This window comes from Leptopilina heterotoma, unplaced genomic scaffold (genome assembly GCF_015476425.1).
Source record: "Leptopilina heterotoma isolate Lh14 unplaced genomic scaffold, ASM1547642v1 Lhet_6, whole genome shotgun sequence".
NCBI lineage: Eukaryota > Metazoa > Arthropoda > Insecta > Hymenoptera > Figitidae > Leptopilina > Leptopilina heterotoma.
The window spans coordinates 613,516-638,240 of NW_025111137.1; the positions used below are offsets into that span (position 1 = coordinate 613,516).

The 24,725-nt window shown below is 23.8% G+C and overlaps 1 protein-coding gene across 1 annotated transcript in view; it reads left to right on the forward strand.

The window, feature by feature from the left end:
- The first annotated feature begins 3,768 nt into the window (after positions 1 to 3,768).
- Positions 3,769 to 24,725, forward strand: part of LOC122509155 — a 55,416-nt gene continuing 34,459 nt past the window's right edge. The window contains exon 1 of the mRNA XM_043622977.1: positions 3,769 to 4,102. The gene's annotated coding sequence lies outside the window, so the exon portion shown is untranslated. The remainder of the gene's footprint in view (positions 4,103 to 24,725) is intronic.

A 24,725-nucleotide genomic window follows, 5' to 3' on the forward strand; every position in this document is an offset into this window, starting at 1 on the left:
ACTTATGCGCCCAACATTGAAAAACTAAAGACATTTAAAGATTTATTTTAACTTTCATAAGCTTCCCACACAGCACATGATATTTCCTAAATATTTCCTGAATATTTCACTGAAAGATTGAAATATTTCAGTGCAAAGTTCTAGAAATATTTCTGCAAACAGGAAAATGTCCGCTTATGTGGGAATATTGACGCGAAAGTTGAGAAAACATTTCATTGAAATATTTTGGAAATATTCAACTGAAATGATGCGCACTGGTCGAACTCAGTTTCTATGGCCTGTAGAGCTGCGCAGTAGTTTTTGGCTTACTATATCCTATGGGTTTTAAAATATTTCAGAAAATTCCCACATAAGCGGACATTTTCCTGTTTGCAGAAATATTTCTAGAACTTTGCACTGAAATATTTCAATCTTTCAGTGAAATATTCAGGAAATATTTAGGAAATATCATGTGCTGTGTGGGTTCGGAACTAAGGATATGCTGTAAATATACTGGTGGCCAAAGAGAAATCAACATAACCTTTAAATTCAACTGATAAATTAGTAAATTTGACTATGTCATATTTTTATACAACAGATTGAATCAGTAACTTATATTTTACTAATCGAATCAGTAACTTTCTACTAATTATCAGTAACTCAATTCTGATAATAGCAATTAGTAGAATTCTACTGATAATCTGTCAAATTTCACAAATGAAAAGTTAAAAGTAAACATTTCAGTTCAATATTGTCTCAATCTTATGCTATGAGATGTTTAAATATTACTTCAAATTACACATAAACAATTACTGATACATATTTTTAAATATATTTATAACTTATAATCTAACAAGAAGCTCTAGCTATTACCAAGCTAGGGCCAGGTTAAGTTACATTCCAAGCTATGACCATTATAGACCCAATACCCAATTTCCACACGGGACATGATGACAAATTTTTTATTTTTTAAATTTATTTACTAGACTATTGTCAAAAAAAATTGTATTAAATATAATTTTGATTCAAATAAACATTGGTTTGTTATGAGTGATCGTTATTTTTTTAATTTTTATCAACTAAATAGTATTTGCAAATACAAAAATTATTGGCTCAATTAGTTTTTTGTGATTTAAATAAAAATGATTTATTTCGAGTAAATATTTACTTTATAATAGTTAATAAGCAATCGATTATTTCATTGAAAGAAATTTTTTTTTCATTGCAGTAGGTATATCTCTTGTTGTTTGAAAAAATATTTTTCGTATTCGTGGTGATATATAATGGTCCTGCCTAGATGTACTATTTACAATTCTTTTCGACCAGATATAAATTTGCAACTATGTAAACTAAGAACGCACATTTTTTGTCTCAATTTGATATCCCTAGAAAAATTTTTTGTCAAAAATGCTGCTTATATAAACAGTACTTAATATTTTTTAGATATTGTAAAATAAATATTTTTTTATTATGAAAATAAATATATTGTTAGTATAAAAGTTAAAAATATTTCTTTACTATAAAAGTACCTAAATATATTTTATATTATTAAAATAAATAGGGGAACATAGTCAGGGTTGGACCATTTTTTGAATTTTGTTCACAACTTTTTTTTAAACATAATTTTAGACTTGTGTTATTAATTAAAAAATAGTTGGGGTCCAACCCTGACTATGTTCACTTATATTTTTATTTTTTATTATCATTGTATATTGTTTAAATAAATAAATAAATTATTAACAAAGGTTTCTTGAAAGTATCAAATTAGTACCAAAAATTTAGATCAATTTAATTTATGATTTAATCCTTATTTTTTATATCTGTTGTGGTCAAAGTCCGGAGTGCGGGCAATCTGCGGAGTGCCCGGGCACTTCGCAGTGTGCCCAAGCTGTTTTGGGCAAAGTCCGAAATACTGATTTATTTCGGGCTTTGCCCTAAGTTGTGGCGGGCAATCTGCGGAGTGCCCAAGTAGCTGCGGGCAATGTCCAAATTTAATTGATAAACGTAATAATTGAAAATAAAAATATTTTTATTGCTTAAATTAAATTAAAATATCATAAAATTTCTGCATCGAAGATATTTTATTACATTCACAATGTACAAAATTGTTCAAAAATTACTACAAACTAATGTTCTGCGTTTAAAATTTAAAAATTATAATAAAATTAGAATAAAAATATTATTTATTTATTTAAACAAGGATTTTCATTATGTCATTTGGAATTGCACATAACAATATTTTTTTACACTTGTAAGCCTTACTTATACATTTTTTGTGCAATTGCATTTGATAAATCCTTGTAGTGCAAATAGTGACTCCTCGCACCATCAATATGCCAAACTGAAACTATTTTTTTTTTGGGATTTATGTCAATTTCAAAAATCAAATCAATTTTATTTATAAATTGAATAGACAAAGAGATGACGTTATCCTTTATACTTCAAAAGCAATACACTGCAATTATATAGATTCTAAATACAAAGGAATAAATATAAACAAGCCTATAATGTCATGATTTCGTATTTTATTGAAAAAGATAGTTAATAAATTTTAAATTCAATTTAGTGTAAGCATAAAGAATTACATTTTTCAACATTTTAGACAATTAAAAGCTGCATTTCAATAAAAATTACAATTTTCTATTAATAAAAAACGATTTAAGTAACATTGCCCGCAGCTGCTTGGGCACTCCGCAGATTGCCCACCAAAACGTAGGGCAAAGCCCGAAATAAATCAGTATTTCGGACTTTGCCCAAAACAGCTTGGGCACACTGCGAAGTGCCCGGGCACTCCGCGGATTGCCCGCACTCCGGACTTTGACCACAACATATCAATTACTTGCAATTTGATACTTTCAAGTTAACACACTGAGAAAACAATATAATCAAACATTATACAGTCAACTTTATTATACAGTCAACCAAATATTATTTTTGAATTAAACATAATAATTTTGATTTAATACATAATAAGTTTGAATCAATAAAAGTTACGTTTAATTCATATAAAATATTTTAAAAACATATTATTTTCTTGGTTGGCTACTTATTTAAAAAAAAATTTTCCTCAGTTTTAAATTATTATTATAATTAATTAACTTTATTATTAAGAATAAAATTATTTTTGTGCAACAGTAGTATAACAGTACTCAGTAAACTTAAGCGATGCATTAACAGCAATTATTCACTAAAATTTATTTTCAGAATGCTTTTTTAAAAACCATAAAAGATTATCTTGCATAATTAGAGCATAATTTTATGCGAAAGTATTTGTAATTAACTGCGATAAGGTCAAAGAACTGTTTCATAGACAATGCAATCGAAAAAACAAAACAAAACAAAATTAGCAGTAATGATAAAAAGAAAATTTCGACTGCAAAACAAAATAAAGAAAACTTCATCTTCTACTTTTTTTTTGAATTTTCTTGCCTTTTCGAATGCAACACTGATTTTTTAGATTAATCAGTAGCTATACTGATTTCAAGTCAATTTTTGTTAGTTCTTATTTCTCTTAGTCAGAAATAATACTATTCTGACGAAACTATGATTTTCTTTAAATTACAGATTACATAAAAGAAGAAGATGAAGAAAAAAATTGGATTCTGCAAAAATAAGGCTAATAGCATCTCTTTTTATCAGGACATTCACGTCAAATGGTTAAACATCAGATATTTTTGTCACTATTAATGATTCATACTGTACGGCGTATCGGAGGTGTATTCCCCTACGTCATAAACTGACTCAAGCATAAGTAGTAAAAGAACCTGTGCCAGAGTGCGGTTTGTACAGTTCGAAATTGTCTATAGCTTCAGTCGCGCATTACCCGCCGTTGGTGTCGCGCACGCTGAGCGTGTTGCAAAAAAAAAAAACAGAAACAGTGATAGTCGTTGTTTTTCTTTTCTTTTTTCTCTTTCAACTTTTTTCATTTTTTTTATGAAAATAAAAGAAGAACCAATAAAATGACATAGACAACGATTTTCAAGTGCTAATAGAAAAATTTCCTCCAAGAAGAAAAAAAATTAAGAAACTTTGGATCTTAATTTTATAATTGGAATCCGAAATTGTCACAAGAATCAATTTTTTTGCAACTTTTTACAATTCCTCGAATTATTTCTCAGTCCAGGTAAATTTATTTTTTATTTTAGTTTTAATATGGCGAAAGATCTGTCTTCAGTGTTTAAGTGTTTTGTTGTCCTTTTTTGCGGTTTATTCTTCAATATTTTGTTTCTTCTTTAATTTTTTTGTTTCTTCTTAAATTTATTATTTTCTTAAAATTTTTTGTTGTGTTTTCTTCAATTTTTCGTTGCATCTTCTAAATATTTTTGTTCTTTCAAATTTATTGTTCTCTCTTCAAAATTTTGTTGTTTCTTCTTAAATTTTTCGTTGTTTCTTCTAAATATTTTTGTTCTTTCAAATTTATTGTTTTCCCTTCAAAATTTTCTGTTGTTTCTTCTGAAATTTTTCGTTGCATCTTCTAAATATTTTTGTTTTTTCATAATTTGGGTTTCATCCTAAATTTTCTTGTTTCTTCACCAAGAAACATTAAAAAATTTTTTTTTTAAATTTTTTTTCTGGTTGAATAATTTTATTTTCATGAAAAAGAGACAATTTATTTATTTCTTCTTTTTGTACCTATTGATCTCGATATTGAACCGGTAATGTTGACACGCCTGAGTAATGATGCGCGGAATTATATCCTCTCTGTACCACTTGTCTGCATTACTGGAAATACGAGAAAAACTGTTTTTAACTACTTTTTCCGTGTTTACATTTTGTAATTACCTGGGAAATAATATTTCAATGAATGAAAAATTTAAAAATAATATGTAAATTTACGTATTGTTATTTTATTTTGAAAACTGAAAATTTCCTTTTAAATGAGTGAAGAAACAGTAAAATAAATTTTCTTTACAAAAAAATACGTAGTTATGAAAATTTTATCTATGTGCATAAAATAACTTTCGTCATTTTTTTTATTCTTTTTCTTTCCTAAATTACGCGCCTTTATTTGGTATTAATGACAAATTATAAAAACGTTTTTTTTAATGAGATTAAAAATTTTTGTCTTCAATCCGATGATGGAAAATTGTTGATAACAACTCTAGATAGAATAAATTATTTTCTTATTTTTCGAGATACTTAAAAATTTTTGTGCGTATTTTCATACTATATAATACTTTTGAAAATGTAAACAACGTTATCTACCTTGTACAGGTGAATTACAATAATTCCTGTTAAAAGACATTAACTAATCATTTTGAAGGTATTTTTAATTTCATTATATTTTCACACATGTGTTTCAAATTTAATTTATTTATTTTGTTACAAAATACAAAAACGACATATTTACACTTTTCTAAATTTTAACCAAAAAATAATTGAAGTTTCTCTTTCTCATTTTAATTTCATTTTTAATTTCAATTAGTTTCAATTTCAATAAAATTAATTTTAATTTTAGTTCATTTTAATGTCAATAATTTTAATTTCAATTTATATTAATTTCAGATAATTTGCATTTCAATGAATTTCAATTTAAATAATTTTAATTTCATAATTTTAATTTCAATTTCTATTTATTTATTTATATATTTATTAATTGAGATATTTGTTCAGAATGTAATTTAAAAAAAATTTTTTTTTTTCTTTTGGTAAACTTTTTCACTTGGGGAAAAAAAATTAAAATTTCCTTCAGTGCAGAATTTAAAATTTTCAAAAGATAAGAATATTTAAAGTGGTAAGATACGGAAACACTTTTTTCATGGTATTATAAATTGAAAACAAAATTTTTTTAATGATGTTTATTATGCAGTTTTCATATTGCAAAAAAAACGTGTCCATGGCCTTAGTCCTGTCTCTCAGATCTCAAGGTGAACGACCGATCACAAACTTACTTTAGAGCACGGATGAAAAGAATATATATGTACACATGTTGAGGTAGTTAAGTGTTCAATTGAAATTCAATTCGATAAGATTTTTCATCTTCAAGAAAAGAAAAAAAAATTTTTTTTTTAACAATATATATGTTTACTTGATTGTAATTTTAAATTTTAATTAAATCTCATTAGTTGGAAGAAGATAATTTTATTTTTATCTCTTAATTATCGTTTTTCAAAAAAAATAATTTTAAATTGAACTTATTCTTTAACTTCAAAAACTTATTTTATCAATTTTTCTCATGGAAAAAGAAATAGTAATTTTTACTACACATAAAAGTTAAAAATTTTAAATGTTTCTATACTTTTTTGACAAATTCTACTATATTTTTATAGTAGATTTTATTATTATAAATTTTAATTAATTTTATATTTTATGCATTTTAATAAATTTTATTTAATAGTAAATTTCAGTGGATAGAATATTTGTATATTAAAATTTCCTGCAAATAAATAATTGAAAAAATGAATTTATTAAATAAATAATATTAATAAACAAATTTTTAGTTTTTAATAATTTTTACACATTAAAATTTACTTCAGAAGAAGTTTACTTCTAAAATCTGTGAAAAGTTACAAAATAAATAAAATATTTCTTTATAAAAATTGATTGCAATAATTAATTAAATGAGTAAATCAAGTAAATAAATAATAATAATAAGTAATTATTAATTTTCATTCATTTTTATACGCTAAATTTTTTTTCTGAATCAGTTTACGGTGGAAATAATGTAAAAGTTACAACCAATGTTATTTCTAAAATTTTGTGTCTGAATATATGTATTAAAAATAGCAAAAATATTTTTATACTGTCTGCATTAATCCTGCAATGATTCAACAATAAAAGTTACTTGCCTTGAAAGTATCAAATTCTTGTTCCAATAGTTCGAATTGTTTGTGTATTTGTCTCATTGAATGAAAGAGAAATGATTCACTATGTATATATAATAAATTTTATTCTTATTCACAAATTAATTTATTCAAGAAAAAAGAAAAGAAATTTCATCATTTCCAATTCAAGAAACAGATCAACATTTTTGAGAATTCTTAATCATTTACAAAATTCCAGTTACATATATTAATTTCAATAATTATTATATATTTAGGCCAAAAAAATAATTTTCGAATTATTATTTGGAATTATTAATGTGAAATTCCAATTTTTAAGGAAAAAAACAGAATAATTTATTAAAGGAAAAAAGAATAATTCAAATTTATTTTCAATTGAAAGAAAAATCTAATTGTAAGATTAAAAATTTAAAATTATAGTTTTAAAGAAAAGATAACGTGTGTAAAATTCTATTTGGTTTGCCTTGTTTCTTGAGACGTCATTAGAAACCGGAATTAAATTAACTTATATTATATTTAAACAAACATTATATCTGGTGATAATGTTTGCGACATTACTTTCAAAAATTACAACGGTTTTTTATTGATGAAAAAATAAAAAGTAAATAAAAATGAAAATGAGCTTGAGTCGTGATCAAAATGTAAGGGATCATTCAAAATGTACGTGATAGCTGTATAAAAAAACATGTGTTCACCCCCCCTAATGAAATAATTAGTATCAAATATTGTGATTGGCTTGATATATAAGTTTAAAACTAATATTTCGAGTTATTAATTTTAATTACACTACACGGTATAAAAATGCTAATACTATAATACAGATAAAATATTTGTTAATTATTGCTTCAAATATACAGTTTTATTATTTTTTTATTTGTCATAAAAAATAAATAACCTTTTGTAGCAGATAAATAAATAAATAATAAATAAATAACAATAATAAATAAAAACAAAAATAGTAATTTCTATATTAAAAAATAAATATGAAAAAAAATAAACAAAAAATTGTTACAATAAAAAATATACAAAAAAAAGTTTGTAAAAAAATCATTGAAAGAAAATGTAAATAAAATTGTTATAAAGTAATACTTAAATGCCTAATAAAAAATAAATATAAATATCAATTAAAATCATTTTAAAAAAATAAATAAAAGTAAATTAAAATTAAAAATCAAAATTGTTATAGAATTAACGGTTAATTCTTCGTAAGATTCGAAAAGTCAATTAATGAATTATGAATTATCTTGATTAAAAAAATTACTTTTTTGTCATATCATACTTGACTGATTTTCTTTACTGAACAAAAAAAATTGCTTTCGTTCAATTGAAATCCAAATTTTTATTATCTCTAATTTTTTTTAGATAATTGTAATTAATGTACAACTACAAAGTTGTAATCAATCCAAGGAATCATGTATAACAAAAAAACAAGAATTGCAATCAAAAAAATAATTTTTTTCTGTCATGAAAATTTATCAAAAATCTGTTTATACAAAATTAATAGACTGTAATTTATCATTAATTTATTATTAATGTCTTGTTCTCCTGTCAACATGATTCTGAATTGATTACTTCTATATCAAAATGATCTTTCTAGCAAGTAAAAAAAATTTTTTTTTTCTATTTACACTGACAAAAAATTTATTTGGTTCAAATAATCGATTATTTGCCTATTATTGAATTTACTGTAATCAAAGAATTTTTATTTCAATCAAATAATTATTTACCTGAAGCAAAGAATTTTTATTTCAATCAAATGATTGTATACTTGAATCAAAGAATTTTTATTTCAATAATATTAATAAATATTCACTTGAATCAAAGTCAATTGTTTACTTGATTCAAATAAATTTTTTTCAGTGTAAAAAAAAAGTGAAAAAGAAATTTATGAGAAAAATTGAAGTATATTTTATTTCTGAATGAGAAATCATCAAAAAATTTATAGTTTGCGGACGAGAAATAATTTCATCTGTGCAAATCAAGAATGCAACATATTATATATCCTGATTCCTGTAACTGTTAATAGATTAGGAAAAAAAATTTTTAAATTCCTCCTTCATGTTTAAATTCTGATTCTAATCATCATGAGAGTTTCTCGTGACGAATGTGACACAAAAGAAAAATTGTAAGAATGAAAAACATTTTTTTTTTAAACAATATCCTTGATTTCATAATTAGATTTCCCACCCTAGAAAATAATTTCAAATATAATAATAAAGGTCAGTGGTAAAAAATATTTCTATTTTCATATGAATGACACTCTTTATACATTGTTTTCATTTCTTCAGCTCTGCAAAATAATAGAGGAGAGAAGAAAAGAATTCTTGAGCAATTCACGTTGTTCAATATTTCTGAAACAAAAAAAAAGAAAAAAAAAGGTTTGAATTTGAAAACAGCAAGTCAGCTCAACTTCTTTGTCTAACACACTTTTTTTATATCCCGCGCCTTTTTTTCTCTTCTTATTCAATAAAATCAATTTTTCAATTTCATGATACCGTGTTACAAAATCAGAAAACATTTTCATTTGTGTAATGATGTGTTACGATTGTGTATATTATTTAAACACCTCGTTCGATTGCAAGAAGCGTAATATTAAAAAAAAGTCAAGGTCAGTTTTATTACCTGAATGTCGACAAAAAAAAATGCTGATATTTGTTTGAAACCTGTATAAATAATAATGCAGAAATTAAATATATATGTATATGGAAATAAAACGATGAGTATATTTTTAAATACAAAGTATAGTCTGACAAGAAAAAATTTACACGCGAGTTAGTTAAATTTTTTTCTCTCGTTGCAATAAAACTTCTTTGAGTGAATTGTTTTCTATTTCTGATCATAATTATATTTTATCAACGACTAATATCAAATACTTAGAAATGTTATTAAGGAAATATCGAGATAAGCATTGTCTATCTTTGAAAAAAAAGAACAAAGTTTTGAGTGCAGAGTATTCTGGAACAATTATTTATCCGTATTCGATAAGAAAAAGAAGTCTTTATCTAATTATTATATACCTATATTCTTCTTTAATTAATTATGACACAAGTTTAGTGGAAATTTCGAAAAATCGATTTTATTTCTCAAAACCATAGCCTAATTTTTTTTATATTTAAAAACTTGTCTGAGAATTAAAATAAATAAATAAAGAAGTAAATAAATTAATTAAAGTTAGAAATGATAAATTAAAATATTAAAATTGATTTCTATTACATTATAGTAAATTTAAAAAATGGACATATTATTTACTAACGCTTTATTAAATTATTTATTAATTATTTTATAACTTTTTACCATTACTTACCACTATTTATTAATAGATCTTTAATTTTTTAATAAATCTTTCTAATTTTTTACTCTACAGTAATTAGAAAATAATTTCAAAAGATTTTGATCAATTACTTTTTAATCTTAATATTTTAATTTGACATTTAAAACTTATAATAATAAAAATAATTATAATTTTCTTACATTTTAAGGGCATTTGAACCATTATGACGTCACAATTTGCACAAAGCATGTGTTCCAAAATTGTGACGTCATAATGGTTCAAATCCCCTTAATCTCGATATTTTATTTTTTAATAATTTTATTGATCTGAACTTCAATTTCTACATTTTCTAGAAATAATTTAGAAAGTTAATTTAAAAAGTTCTGGAAATCGAAATTCTAAAACAGAAAAATGTATCGTCATAAGGACTCGAACCCCGAGCCTTGTCGGAAAGCCACTTGGCTATCTTTCACACGTTATGAACAGCACCCAAAGAAATTTTTTTTTATTTAATATATAAACGAGACATGCCGAACTGTTTTATATAAATTAAATATAATATATTTATTATGGAAATTTGTTTCACAGCGTAAATCTTTTTATTTATCAAAATTACATTTTTTTTGGGGGGGAAGAAGAAAATGTTTATTTGAACCAAATAAAAATTAATTAACTATAATAATCCTATAATTCATTCTTTCATTCTGTCCACACCTGAAGTTAGTTTTTGTGTATTCTTTTGTTTTTTTTCTTTAAAAAAAATTTGTTTTGACAAATCGAAAATATGCAGGTATTTTTTCAAGATTCATAATAAAATAATATTAGAAATTAGAAAATTTAAAAAAAAAATGATGATTAACAAATGAAAAATTTACCCATTTTGTTTATTATATGCTTATTTTTTATAACAAATTTCGTTCGACTGATCTAAATTATGCAAATTTTTCTCTTGTTTATTTATAAAAAATAGAAAATTTGTTCAAAAATTACGATTAAGAAATAGTAAATAAATACTCATTTTATGCATAATTTTTATTTCTCAATAACAATATTGTTCACAAACTCATTCTTTTATTTTGGGAAAAAAAACATTACATATTCCCGTTTATTCATAATATTTTTGTAGAAAATTTTCAATTTTCATAAGGGAATAATTTACATTATTTCAATTTTTTAATTACAATTGTTTTAATAAAATCTAAAGTTTTTTTTTGAAAAATAAACGAAACAAATGTTTATAACTTCTATTTGTCAAATACAAATTTTCAATGAAAATGAAAATTTTTGAATTTTTAGAAAATAAAGGAAAAAATTTTACTCAAAAAAAATGTTCCGTTACATTTTTACGAATTTTTTTAATTGTAAAATTATTCAAAAACATCAATAATTTCTTTTTTAAATAAATATTTAATTATTATTATTTTTTCACGGGAATTAAGGCATTCAAAAATTCCAAATTCAAACCAGTTTGAAATTAAACAACTTATAATTAAGTATTTTGCTATGAAACATGAAGATATTGATTGCTCCGAGTCGAAGACTCGGAGTGATCGATTTCTTCATGTTTTATAATAATTTATAATAATTAAAAATTTATGAAAATAATTGAATTATTGCGAAGAAATTTATAAAAAATTTTAAATAATTGAATTCCTGTGGAATTTTTATTATTTTTGTCAATAATTAAATGTTTGTGTACGATTTTATTAAATTTTTTTTTAAATATAATTGAATTTTTCTTGGAAAATGTTATTAAAATAGTAGATATTGAAAATAATTGAATTTAGGACAAGAATTTTATTGCCATTTTTGAAAATAATTGAACTTTGGGGAAAAATTTTGTTATTTACAAAGATAATTGGGATTTTGACGAGAATTTTTTTAAAAATTTTAAACATAATTGAATTATATGAGAAGAATTTTATTACTTTTGAAAATAATTGAATTTCTGCAATAAATTATTTGCAATTTCTCTAAAATTGAATTATTTTAGTGTTTTCAACAAAAATTTGAATTTAAAATTTTTAAATTCTATTATTTTTAAAATTGTTATTTTTATTTAAAAAATGAAGTAAAAAGTTAGCCGCGCGCTTTAGTACGCGAATTGTTGCTAGTTTAAAATAATAATTGTTAAGTAATAAAATATATTTATAATAAGTAAAATTTATTTATTTACAAATATAATTTATTTATTTAAATAATATTCCATTTGACTATTGGAAAAATATGTTTTTATTTTAAATTTTATTAATTTATTTAAATTTAAATATAAATTTTTAATTTTATTTAATTTTATTTTATTGAATTATCAAAAATATAATTTCTGTGGATGTAAAAGTATACCATATGACTTTATAATAATAAGAGTAAATTTTTGAAAATAAATTTTCAATTTCATTAAACAGATTGATAAATTTAATAAAGTAGGTTTAAAGATTAAAAATTGCATGCAAAGCACTTAAATTATATTAAAGTTTTTTTTCGTCATTAGAATCTGTGATTATAAAAGTGTTAATGATGGTCTCTAAATATGAGAAACTTATTAACTTTTCACTTCTTTTCTATTGTATTTTATCCTGAAATTGTTGACTCGCGGAAAATGAAAAAAGGAGTTTGAAAGACGCGCATCTTATTTCATAATATAGAAGGGCCTCTGCTTTGATGCGCTTACGGTAAAATCCCCCCCCCCTTTTTATTCCCCCCTCCTCCTTTGCCATTTCTGTTTCTCATTTAATGCAAAGTCGAACAAAGACCTTTTATTGCACATAGACAATACACTCAGGGAAAATGATATATTTCTTCACATTTCCGGCAATTTAAGACTTATTTTTGTTTTAAAGATATGTTTCAAGTTTCCTTTTTTATTCTTAAGTTATCTATTTATTTATATATTATATATAAATGGGACAAGCCCTTTTGCTCAAAAGTATTCCTAAAGACTAAAATTATTTATTATTATTATTTATTTATAGTTGTAAATATTTGAGTCATAAATATTTAATAGTTATAAATATGTAATTAATAAATATTTTAGTCATAATTATTTTAGATAAAAATATTCTAAATCTTAAATTTTTTTAAATAACTTTTTCTGAATATTATATTTTTAGGAAAATTCAAAGGGATTAAAAGAAGAAATATTATTATTGATTATTGAAACATAAAAATTGAAAATATAAAATATAAATAAATTCTATTTTATCTACAGACAAAATCAATCAATTTTCTTATTATCAAATTAATGGAGGGATTATTCTTTTATTTCTTATTCAAATAAGAAAAAAGTTTTTGTTTTCCAAAAATTTATTTTTAGATTCTTTGATGACAAAGTGTATCACGTATTTATTTTTTCTTTCTAAATTCAACTTTCGCTATGGTAAATAAATTATATTGAGTAAAAATAGAAAGAAAAAGAAATCAAACGACAAAACGTAAATGTAACTTTTATTTTGTTTTTAATCGAAAACTAAAATTGGATTCCTTTTTTTTAAAAGTTATTTCGAGCGATATTTATGTGTCAAGACCAAGACTAAAAAAAGTGTTTTCTTCAATCGTGAATTAAAATATGTTTGACATCATTTTACCATGAAGCGATGAGATGTTTTCTTTGGACAAAAAATACTTATTAAAAAATATTGAAATATAGAAAAATATACTAAAATATACAATTGATATTTAAATTACTTTAACTAAAACAATAAAACATTTATTAATTATTGAATTTTTTTTACTTACACTATAAAATTTTATTTATTTACTTTTGCAAAAACTGGATTTCTTGGAAAATAATTGTTAAAAAAATAATTTGAATAAATAAACGGGTATAAAAAATAAATGGAAAATAATATCCAAAGTATCGTTATAAAATTAATATTTTTTACATCTATAGGGTTGCAGACACTCGATCTATTTTTATCGAATTCATTGCATTAAACTGTATAGAGCCTGTCGCATAGGCTTACGGTTTTTAAAAGCAAATGTTATAAATTAATTTTCCTATTCTTAGAACAATATTCCATTCTCTTAAATCAGTTTAATGATGCAAATCTTCTTCATATTTGCAATTATTTATTACAAATTCAGTATATTCTCTGCGTTTTTGTTTTTCTTGGAAAAAAAATAAAACAACTTTTCCACTCTCTAAAACTTATTATATTGATAACAAAAAACTCGAACTATTTCAACTCTAATACATATTCAAACGTCATCACTGTTTTATTTTTCTTCAAATATCATATTTTCTCCAAACAAAAAATGAATATAATCATATAATTATAAAATAGATATATCTAGAGTAATTTCTAAAAAAAAATAGAATAAAATTTCGTGCTGCATCTCTAATTTCATAAGCCGATTTTTCAATTCATTTTTTCACAAATTTTATTGCTTTTAAAAAGAAAAATTTTATTTTCTGTAAATCTAGACCATGAAATTCTACAGCGCGGAAAATTGAGACCATATAGTTTTTACTTGGTCCATTCTTTGGCAGCGCCGCCAATCGTGATTGACCTAAATTGATATATAATTCTAGGTTGACATAATAAAACAAATTTTTTTTTTGAATCTTCAATGAATTATTTTTGCATAATTCAAAAATTTTTATTGTTCCATTTTTTTCTAAAAGTATTATTTAGTACATCCAAATTTTATAATTTTTTATTTTATTTATTCATTTTATATCTAAATTTTATATTTATTTAACTTTCAAACTTTCATAGTTGAATTTTATTATTCAATATAAAAACGGTTATTATAGGTATATTTAAATTTTAATTAAGATTTTAATTTTCTAATTTAAAAGATGTAATTTAATTTTCCAGATGTGAATTATTTCACTATCAATTATACAATTGTTAAATAATTGTGGAATCAACAATATATAATGAATGTTAATGCAATAAATTAATAAAAGATGAAACACACTTACTTACGGAATGCATTAATTTAATTTTTTTTCTTCTTTGTAGGGAAACTATTACAATTGCTAATTGCATAGAATATCAGGAAGCAAAGCACTCATGAATGAATCCTGACATTGAATTTACAACTAATTTTTCTACATTAAAAAACACATTCTTTTGTATAATTGATTAAAATATTTTTGAATTTTTAATTGTTTATTTATTTTTTTGTTACTCAAAGTTAACAATTTAAAATATTTTTGTAAAAAATACTGTTTATTTTTTATTTTTCCATTGCACAAGATCGAAATCAATTTAAATTAGTCTAGTCTGACCACCTGACAAATAATAATTTAAGACCAAGAACATCAAAATTAAATAAAATTTGTAGGCTCTAGACAATTTTGAAGAGTAAAGTGTAAAAAATCCCACTGTGAGGCGTCCCGGGTAAAAGATACTGCGCTGGCACTGAAACGTGGTCGCGCTTCCACAAAAATTGCAATATCTCGAAAACTATTAAAGTCTCTATCGTTTTCTTTTTTGTAAATGAAAGGTGAAATTATAAGGAATATTTTATTATATATCGAAAAATACTCAAAAATCGGTCCCGTGCTTAATAAATCGATTCAAAAAATTTTTTTTACTTTTTTTTTGAAAAAAACAAACATTTTTTTTTCTTTTGAAAAATTCTGAAAGGACATGATTTTAACTTTAACATATTTAAAATTTATTAAAATCCGTTAAATTGTTTCGGAAATATTCACATTTGAAAAAAATCTTATAAAAAAATTCGAAATGGCGTAACTTTTACAATTTTAAAAATTTTTAAAAGTCCTTTGGTACACTTATTTTTGTTATCAAATATAACAACTTCACCAAATTACAGAATAATCCGAAGACCCCATGCAAATTGTAATTTTTCTGATGGAGTCTTACCCAATAGTCAATTAATAGATTATTTGAATGAAATAAATTTTTTTTCAGTATACTTGCATATAATACAATTAATTGTATAAATTTTTGTAAATTATGAAATTCATATTATTATGAAATTGTCGAATTAATATTTCAATTGCAGATTTCCAAATCAATTTTTTCAAAAATTAGGTCGATTGAGAAAATGATGAGTGTCTCTAAAGTGCTTTAACGACTTGTTTTACGAACGTCGTTTGCTTTTTAATGCTAAAAACCTTCCTTTGCAATGTGGGGGGAAGATGTTCTAAATAACTTTTTTTCCCACACTTTTGTAATTCGTTTAAAATTTTACGACAAGTGTCAATTATTTTCTGTTTGCTTTCACAAACATGGAGACAGTAGAATTTACAATATATGATAAGAATTTATAAGTAAAAATAAATACAACAGATCTACCTAAATTGGTCTAGTCTTCAAAGGAATTTGCTTTTAATTTATTAATTACAAAATGCCACATAGAATTTTGCGGTAGGTGCTGAAGTGCAAATTCAGGTAAGTAGTAATATAATACATGCGTAGAAGTAAATGGGACTTATACTATTTTTTACGCAGAGAAAAGATGAATTATATTTTACTTTTAATGATAGATCGTCCAACATCCTTCCGGCAGGACGAAAAAGACTCAGGTGAGTCCCTCCGAAATCACTAAAGAAAACTAACATGGATTCAGATAAATAAAAAACGAAATATATCATTGGAAAGGTAACGAAACAAGCTTTCAGCGCATATAAATATCGAGCTTGTAAGTTCAAAACTAAGGGCTGGGTAGTTTGAAGAAGTTACATGTTCCAAAAATTCACATAATTTTTAGTCACAGAATGACGAAGCCCGGTCCTGCCGGCAGGACGCTTTTCGCTTTATTTAAGAGACTACCTAGCCCAGATTTATAAATTTAAAAACTCGATATTTACATCATTTGAAAGCTTGTTTCATTACCTTTCCAACGATATACTTAGTTTTATATTTATCTGCTTCCATATTAATTTTATAGAGCAATTTCGAAGGGACTCGCGCCTGAGTATTACTCAAATATACTGAAAAATATTAAAAATGAATTTTTTTTTAATTAAAAAATTAGGTTTCATTCTTTGAACGTTTCTGAAGAGAAAGAGACTTGTCCGGTCAAAAAATATTGATTTTTGGGGATTTTACATTAAATTTACGAAAAAATGTTTTTTTCACTGTTTAGAAACATAGCAAGTTTGAAGGATTTGAAAAATGGTTTAATATTATTATTTTAAAAAATAAAAAATATGGATTTTTTCGTCTTTTCGTCTACTTTAATGCCAAGGAGTGCCAGAAAAGAAAAGTTGAATTCCCTTTTTTTAAAAGCCTTTTTTTCGGAACGTCCTTCCGGCAGGATGGGCGTTTGGACGATTTATCATTAAAATATATTATTTTATTCATAAAATGAATAATAAAAATGTATTTTATTTGTAAAATATAATTAGAAAGAGAATTATCATCTCTTGGGGGTTTAAAAAAAATTTATTTTAATAAATTTGGGAAAAATTTGCATATTTGAAAGTAAATAATGAATGAATTACAACTGAACTATTTCTAAAATTAAACATTCTTTTTAATGAAAGAAAGAAAAGTTGTCTATCTAAATGAATAAGGACTGTAAATTTTTTTGAAGTTAAGTTCCAGCGAGTTGGAGGGTTACATCGATTAATCGATTATATCAGTAGCGCGCTCTATTCAAACTCCCTTCGTCGCAAGTCGTAATATTAGAAATATTACCATAATGTTTTATCATTTCTTTTATTTTTTATTTTATTATATATTAGAATATTCCCTTATTGCTTATTTAATTATATTAAACGAAATTAAGCAAGCAAAAAGAATAAAAATAATATTGAGAAAATGAAAAATTTCTAAATGTAGAAAAAATTGTTATCCCACAAGAAAGCAGAACGTTAAATAAATAAAAGGCACGTTTCCCTTCTATATATATATATATTGCAAGTATGCAAAAATTTTGCGTGAAGACAATGCTAATGAGAATAAATTACATACATGTATTTCTTAATAATAATGTTTGACCCTGGTCAGACGCTTTTTCTTTATATTCTATTTTTGTATCTTAAACGCCATGCATCCATAAAATGAAAGACAAAAAACCGTTTTTAAAAAAAATCCACACACTGTAAGAGTGTGTAATTCCACCCACAATATCAAAAATCATAATAACTGTTCCTTCTTATCAGACAATTAATATATCTTTTTATAGAACAAATAATTTTGTCTATGCTTTCAAAATATTGTCGGGAAGGAGCGAGGTGGGGGTGGAGAACAAAATCTGTGAATGACTTTTACATTTTGTACATATATATACGTGTATAAGATATGAAACTTGTGGTACCACAAAAGATTTCTCATATGAGTCACCTGGTTCTTGCAATTATTATTTCCACTGAATGATAATAATTGCAACTTTGATGATCATCTTACCAACGTAGCCCTGAGTTCTCAGATTACATTTTCCTCGCACCCACGGTGTGTTTCGATGATTACTATATACGTTTAATCCGATAATTTCTGAGATACATATATAATAGTCTGGGAATCGTTTAATCTTGTACTGATGTTAGTGCATTCTTAATTTGCATAATATGGTATTAATTCATGCCGACCCGTGTAGAAATTTCCCCATTTGTCCCTATCTCTAGTAGGGACCTCGCTAGATTCTGACTAGAATCTCTAGTCTAGAAAAACTAGTCGGGCTTCAATCAAATTCTAGTTAGATAATTCAGACTGGAAAAAACTCACTAGGACCTTATCGATTTCAAACTAGACAAACTAGTGTACAAGTATGACATACATAAATTATCTTTCTATAGATATAAATAATTCAGATTAATAGATAGAAAAACTTACTAGCATTATTTATTAAAAAATTTTGCATATTATTTAATTATTTAATTTTTTAACATTTTTTAAACAAAATTTTAAATATTGTAGAATATTTTTACAAAAAATTCCAATAAAGCAATTTTATTAAATAAAAATCTTTTATTTAATATGTAAATTAAAAGAATAAAACATAAATAAATATTAATTATGTGGGTATAACTAATTTTTATTACCTAAATATTGTAATATTATTCGTAAAAATAATTTTTTTTTAAAAAGATATGTATGTGCAATTATACTTTAAAATGTTTTTCACAATTAATGCAAGTATTTAATAATAATTAAAAAGATGCTATAATATTATAATTACAATAAATAGTAAATATAAAAAGCACTGCAATTTTAGTAATGTTTAATTTTTCAATAATGTCATAATTAATTATAATTAACTATCATTAGGAATGCAGAGTTAAATAAGAGTGATGAATAATAACTCCCTAAAATTCAAAATATTATGAATTAATTATATCTATAACGTTATTGAAAAATTAAACATAACTAATTTATTACATTACTTTTTATATTTTTATATTTACTATAATTGTTTTAATAAATAATAATAATAATAAATAATATAATAATAAATAATATATTACAATATTTAGTTAATAAAAATTAATTATATCCACATAATTAATATTTATTTATGGTTTATTCTTTTTTAATTTACTTAATAAATAAAAGATTTTGTTTAAATAATTAAAAAATTAAGTAATCAAATAATATGCAAACTTTTTTAATAAATAATGCTTGTAAGAATCATCTAACTAGAATTAGATTGGAACCCGACTAGTTTTTCTCGACTAGAGATTCTAGTCAGAATCTAGCGAGAGCCCTACTAGAGATAGGGACAAATGGCGGAATTTCCAAACGGGATGTACTTTAAGCGGAAGTCCATCCAACCTATCATGGCCGAGAGGTATGTGTATCCGTCTGGTGTCCCCAAGGTCCAAGGTTCGAACCCTCATAGGCACGAGATTTTTCGTGTGCAACAATCATTAATAATGTTAATATGAATGGAGAATTCAATTATAAATAAGTTAAGTTGAAAAATAATAATTTTTAAAACCGGTAGAAGTGAACTAGAACTTCTAGTCGGGGCCCTATCAACTAGAGCGTGACAAAATCGACTAGAACCCCACCAGTTTCTCTAGTTGGAGCCCTTTTTCAAATGGGGTAAACTGGTGAGGTCCCCACTAGAACCCGACCACCATTTCTACACGGGGAGTGATAACTGCATATAAAATTTATATATTACAACTATGTTGTTTATGTTCATTATTTCCATCATCAGTAGCATCATTATTATCATTATTTTTATTGTTATTAGTATTATTAATTATTATCAGTACTTTTTGATATTAGTATTATTAGTTATAACTAATAATATTATTAGATTGCCTACTTCTTTCAAATTTGATAATTCTATTGTTATTGGTTAATAATATACTATCAATTAACTATACTAGTATTATTAGTTACTATTATTTTTACTTATTAATACTAATTGTTTGTATTAATTACTAGTATTTATTGGATAATAAAATTATTAGTTTTTAGTACTATTAGTTAATGGGTTTATTAGTTATTAGTAATATTGATTAATAGTACAAGTAATTAATTGTAGTTTTGAATTATTAATATTACTGGTTAAAAGTATTATTAGTTTTTGGTAATATTGATTAATAGTACTATGAGTCTTTATTATTATTAGTTATTAGTACTATTAGTTATTAATATTATTGGTTCTTAGTATTATCAGTCATTGGTATTATATCATTAGTATTAATTATTATTATTATTAGGTGTTGGTAGAAATGTGCAAAAAGCTCGAAGCTCGAGGCTCGATCGAGCTTTATCGATCTTTTCATTTTTCGAGCCGAGCCAAGCCGAGCCTAATCAGTTCGAGCTCGAGCCAAGTTCGAGCCGAGCCGAGCTGTGCAAAAAGCTCGAATAATTTCGAACACTCGAATTTTTTCAAGTACTCGAGTGCATTCGAGTACTCGAATTTTTTCGAGATCTTAAGTAAATTCGAGTTCTAGAGAAAAATCATATAATTTTCGCATATATTATAATTAGCAAATTGAAATACTCTTTGAAATTGAAGATTTATTGACTTTAATTCGCATAAATTCGAAATTTTCTACTTATTAATAGTTTTTTTTTGTCATTTAAAAGCTCGAATCCATTCGAGTACTCGATTTTACTCGAGTACTCGAATTTACCCGAGTACTCGAAGTCACTCGAGTACTCGAAAATTTCGAGTACTCGATACATCGAGCCGGCTTGGGCTCGGCTCGGCTCGAAAAAATTTCGGCTCGGCTCGGCTCGGAAATTCGAGCTTTTTGCACATCTCTAGTTGTTGGCACAATTAGTTATTAGTTATATTATTATCGTTTAATAATATTATTAGGTATTAGTATTACTAATTATTAGCATCCTTAATTATTATTATTATTCACTGGTTTACAGTGAAATTGTCAATCAAACAAAACATTTTTTTTTTTGGAATAATAGGTGTTTTTTGAGCAAGAAAATCATAGTTTTAAATTTTTTCCCTCGTGCAGTTTTTCTGTAGCTTCAAATTATGCATTTTCGAGGTGCGACGTCACTTAAACTTACCTGTAGGAAAATTAGCTTGTCAAAATATAATAAATGAGGTATCATTGGAAGGGTTATTAAATTACCTTTCGATCCATATGTCACAGAATAAAATTCAACTAATATTGAGAGAAGTTACAGTCGATTAGATCAAATTTAATGACAATTTTGATGATTTTTAGACATTTGAGTAACTTCTACTATTTTTTTTCTACATCAAACAGGAAAAAATGTTTAGGTTTTAATTTTTTTATTGATAGACTATATGATTACAAAAATTTTGAGCCCTTGTGGACCTCGATTGGATTAAAAATGACAATTCTACACTAAATTTAGTGAACGAAACTACTTTCTTCATTTTTAGTATCCCTTCAACATTTGCAACAAAAATTCAAGTAATACAATTTAGTTAAGCGCTAAAGTTACTAAAATCACTAATTAAGGGTTTCTGAAGTCGTAGATTTCGAATCCAATGTTAGTTTTTAAAATTTCAAAATGGCGGATCCAATATGGCGGTCAATTTTTTAAAAATTAATTAAATTCGTCTTAAATTCGTTACTCGGGGGTTTTCAGGGTCGCTGATTACGAATCCGATCTCAGATTTAAAAAATTTAAAATGGCGGATCCAGTAGGTGCGAATTCGATAAATTTTTAAAAAAGTCGTTCACAATTATGAATTTAGTGTAGAATTGTCATTTTTAATCCAATCGAGGTCCACAAGGGCTCAAAATTTTTGTAATCATATAGTCTATCAATAAAAAAATTAAAACCTAAACATTTTTTCCTGTTTGATGTAGAAAAAAAATAGTAGAAGTTACTCAAATGTCTAAAAATCATCAAAATTGTCATGAAATTTGATTGAAATTGATTGAAATTGATTCTTAGTCATTAGTAATCTTTAATTAATAGTATGATCACTTATTTGTTATTAATATTATTAAAAATTTTTTTTTGGTTAACAGTTATTGTCAATTTCACTTTCACTTCCATTTTTATTTTCATTTTCATCTTTCCTGCAAATGAAGAGAAATATTAATTTCTTAATGAAAAAATATAAAATGATACTATTGAAAATTTGGATAATAGATTCAAAATTTCTTCTCTTCAGAGAAATTTGGTTTTTAATAAATTATCTTCATCTGCTCTTTCAATGAAAGTTAATTTGACACTGATTATATAATATAAGGTACAATTATTATTTGATTTATGTAACGTGAAATAAACGGTAAATACAATACAACAATTAACACCTTCTATTAATAATTGTTTCAAAACAATGTCAATTACAAGAGAGGAAATAATTGGTATTATTACTTCCTTATCCCCTTAATATAAAAGATTTAAAAAGAATTTTTTTAAATTTCATTCACTTGAAAATTGATTACGATTTTTATTCTTGATTTTTAATTCAATATCAGTATAAAAAATTTATATAGGTATTTTTTAAAATTATTTATTATTTGCTTTATATTCGTTTTTTATCATTTATTTTTCTTTTCACGTTTATTTATGAACTTATTTTTCCTTTTTTCGTTTATTTATTAAGTTATCAATTTTTTCTGTCTTCATTTATTTATAAATTATTTTTATTTTTTATTTTTTTATGAATTCCTTTTATTTTTATTTATAAATTTTTTGTATTATTTATGATTTTTTTTATTTTTATTTATTTATTCAAAATAGATAATATAAAAAACAGCTTCCATTTAGTTTTTTAAATCCATTATTAAAAAAAATAAAGAAAAATAATAAATGACTGAATTTTATAATATAATACTTTGTTGAACTTGTTTCTGCACAGTCAACATATTGTTTAATTAAAACTGTTCCAATTTCGTGTCGTTAAAAATTTTTTTTTCCAACTATTTACAAATAATTTCCAAGTTTAGAAGTAGGAAGAGAAGAAAAAAAAACAGTATTTTCTTGTGAATAAGAGGTAGTAATAATTCTCCATTCCCGGAAAAACCTTGCAATTTCTCAACTCATTGCTCCAAGTTCTAATTGAAATTACAACATTTCGAAATCATTACCTCTCAATTCCTTTAGTGACAGTTCCTTTAAAATCAGTACTCTAAATATTTAACTGTTTTCTTAAACTCACCATTGACAAATAAGGAAATTTTTATTTAAAAAAAATAAATAAAGTCTGATTAAAAACAAATTAAATAATAAAACAAAATTGATATTTAATGTTTAAAATTATTTTTCTTTTATTTTATTTTCTTTTATTCTTTCTTTCATTTTCTTCTTTTATTATATTGTTTAATATTTTTTTCCTTATTTTTATTTATTTATTATAGAATCACGCGCGGACTATGAGTGCTAAATTTTAATTATTTATTATTTTATTTCCTATTCTTATTCACTAATATATAAAAATATTAAAAATTAATAAGCTAAAGGGTGCTAAAGTTCAATTATTTATAATTTTATTTCTTATTTTTATTATTTATCATATTTATAATTTTATTTTTCTACTTATTTTTTTATTCATTATATTTGTAATATTAATTTATTATTCGATTAATTTTTTATCATATTTTATCACTAATATATTATTTTCCAATTAGAACAACATTTTTTCACGCGAATCAAAAAAACAATTGATCCAGATTTCATATATGATAAAATTTCCGATTTATTTTTATCGCATTTCGTTCAAAAAAAAAGAAAAATTATTTTTCGCAAATCACGATTTTTTCTCATCAAGGTATCCAATGCTAATATGTAATCGTTTTACTGTGTCATCAAAAAAAAATTAAAAATAAAAATGATACAAAAATACTCACACACACGTTTATCAATGTTATTTTCGAAAATTTTTCTCAAAGATAAATTATTCTTCAAGATATGCTAATATATTATTTTTTCCTTTACTTATATGAATGAGAATAAGAAATAAATCAAATAAAAATTATTTTTATTTCCTTGACATTAGAAATTGTGATTTTTAAATTATTTTATAATTTTGTAAACATAAAATTATTATGACAATAATTCTTCTTAAGTTTCATCATTTTTTATTTAACTCTTTATAATCAGGAATTTGTCAGAATTTTCTTTTGTACGTAAAAAATATATATATAAATAAGAAAAGAATATAAATTACAGAGAATAATAACGGAAGAAAATTAATAATAATATTTAAATAATTTTGTTTGTTTTGCCTAAAATATGTAACTGTCTCTTAGTTTTTATTTTATGAATGGAATTTGCGAAATTAATTTAAATATTTTCCCAAAAATTGAAATTAGAAAAATTATTATTTAATAATAATAATAATAACTAATATTAATACTA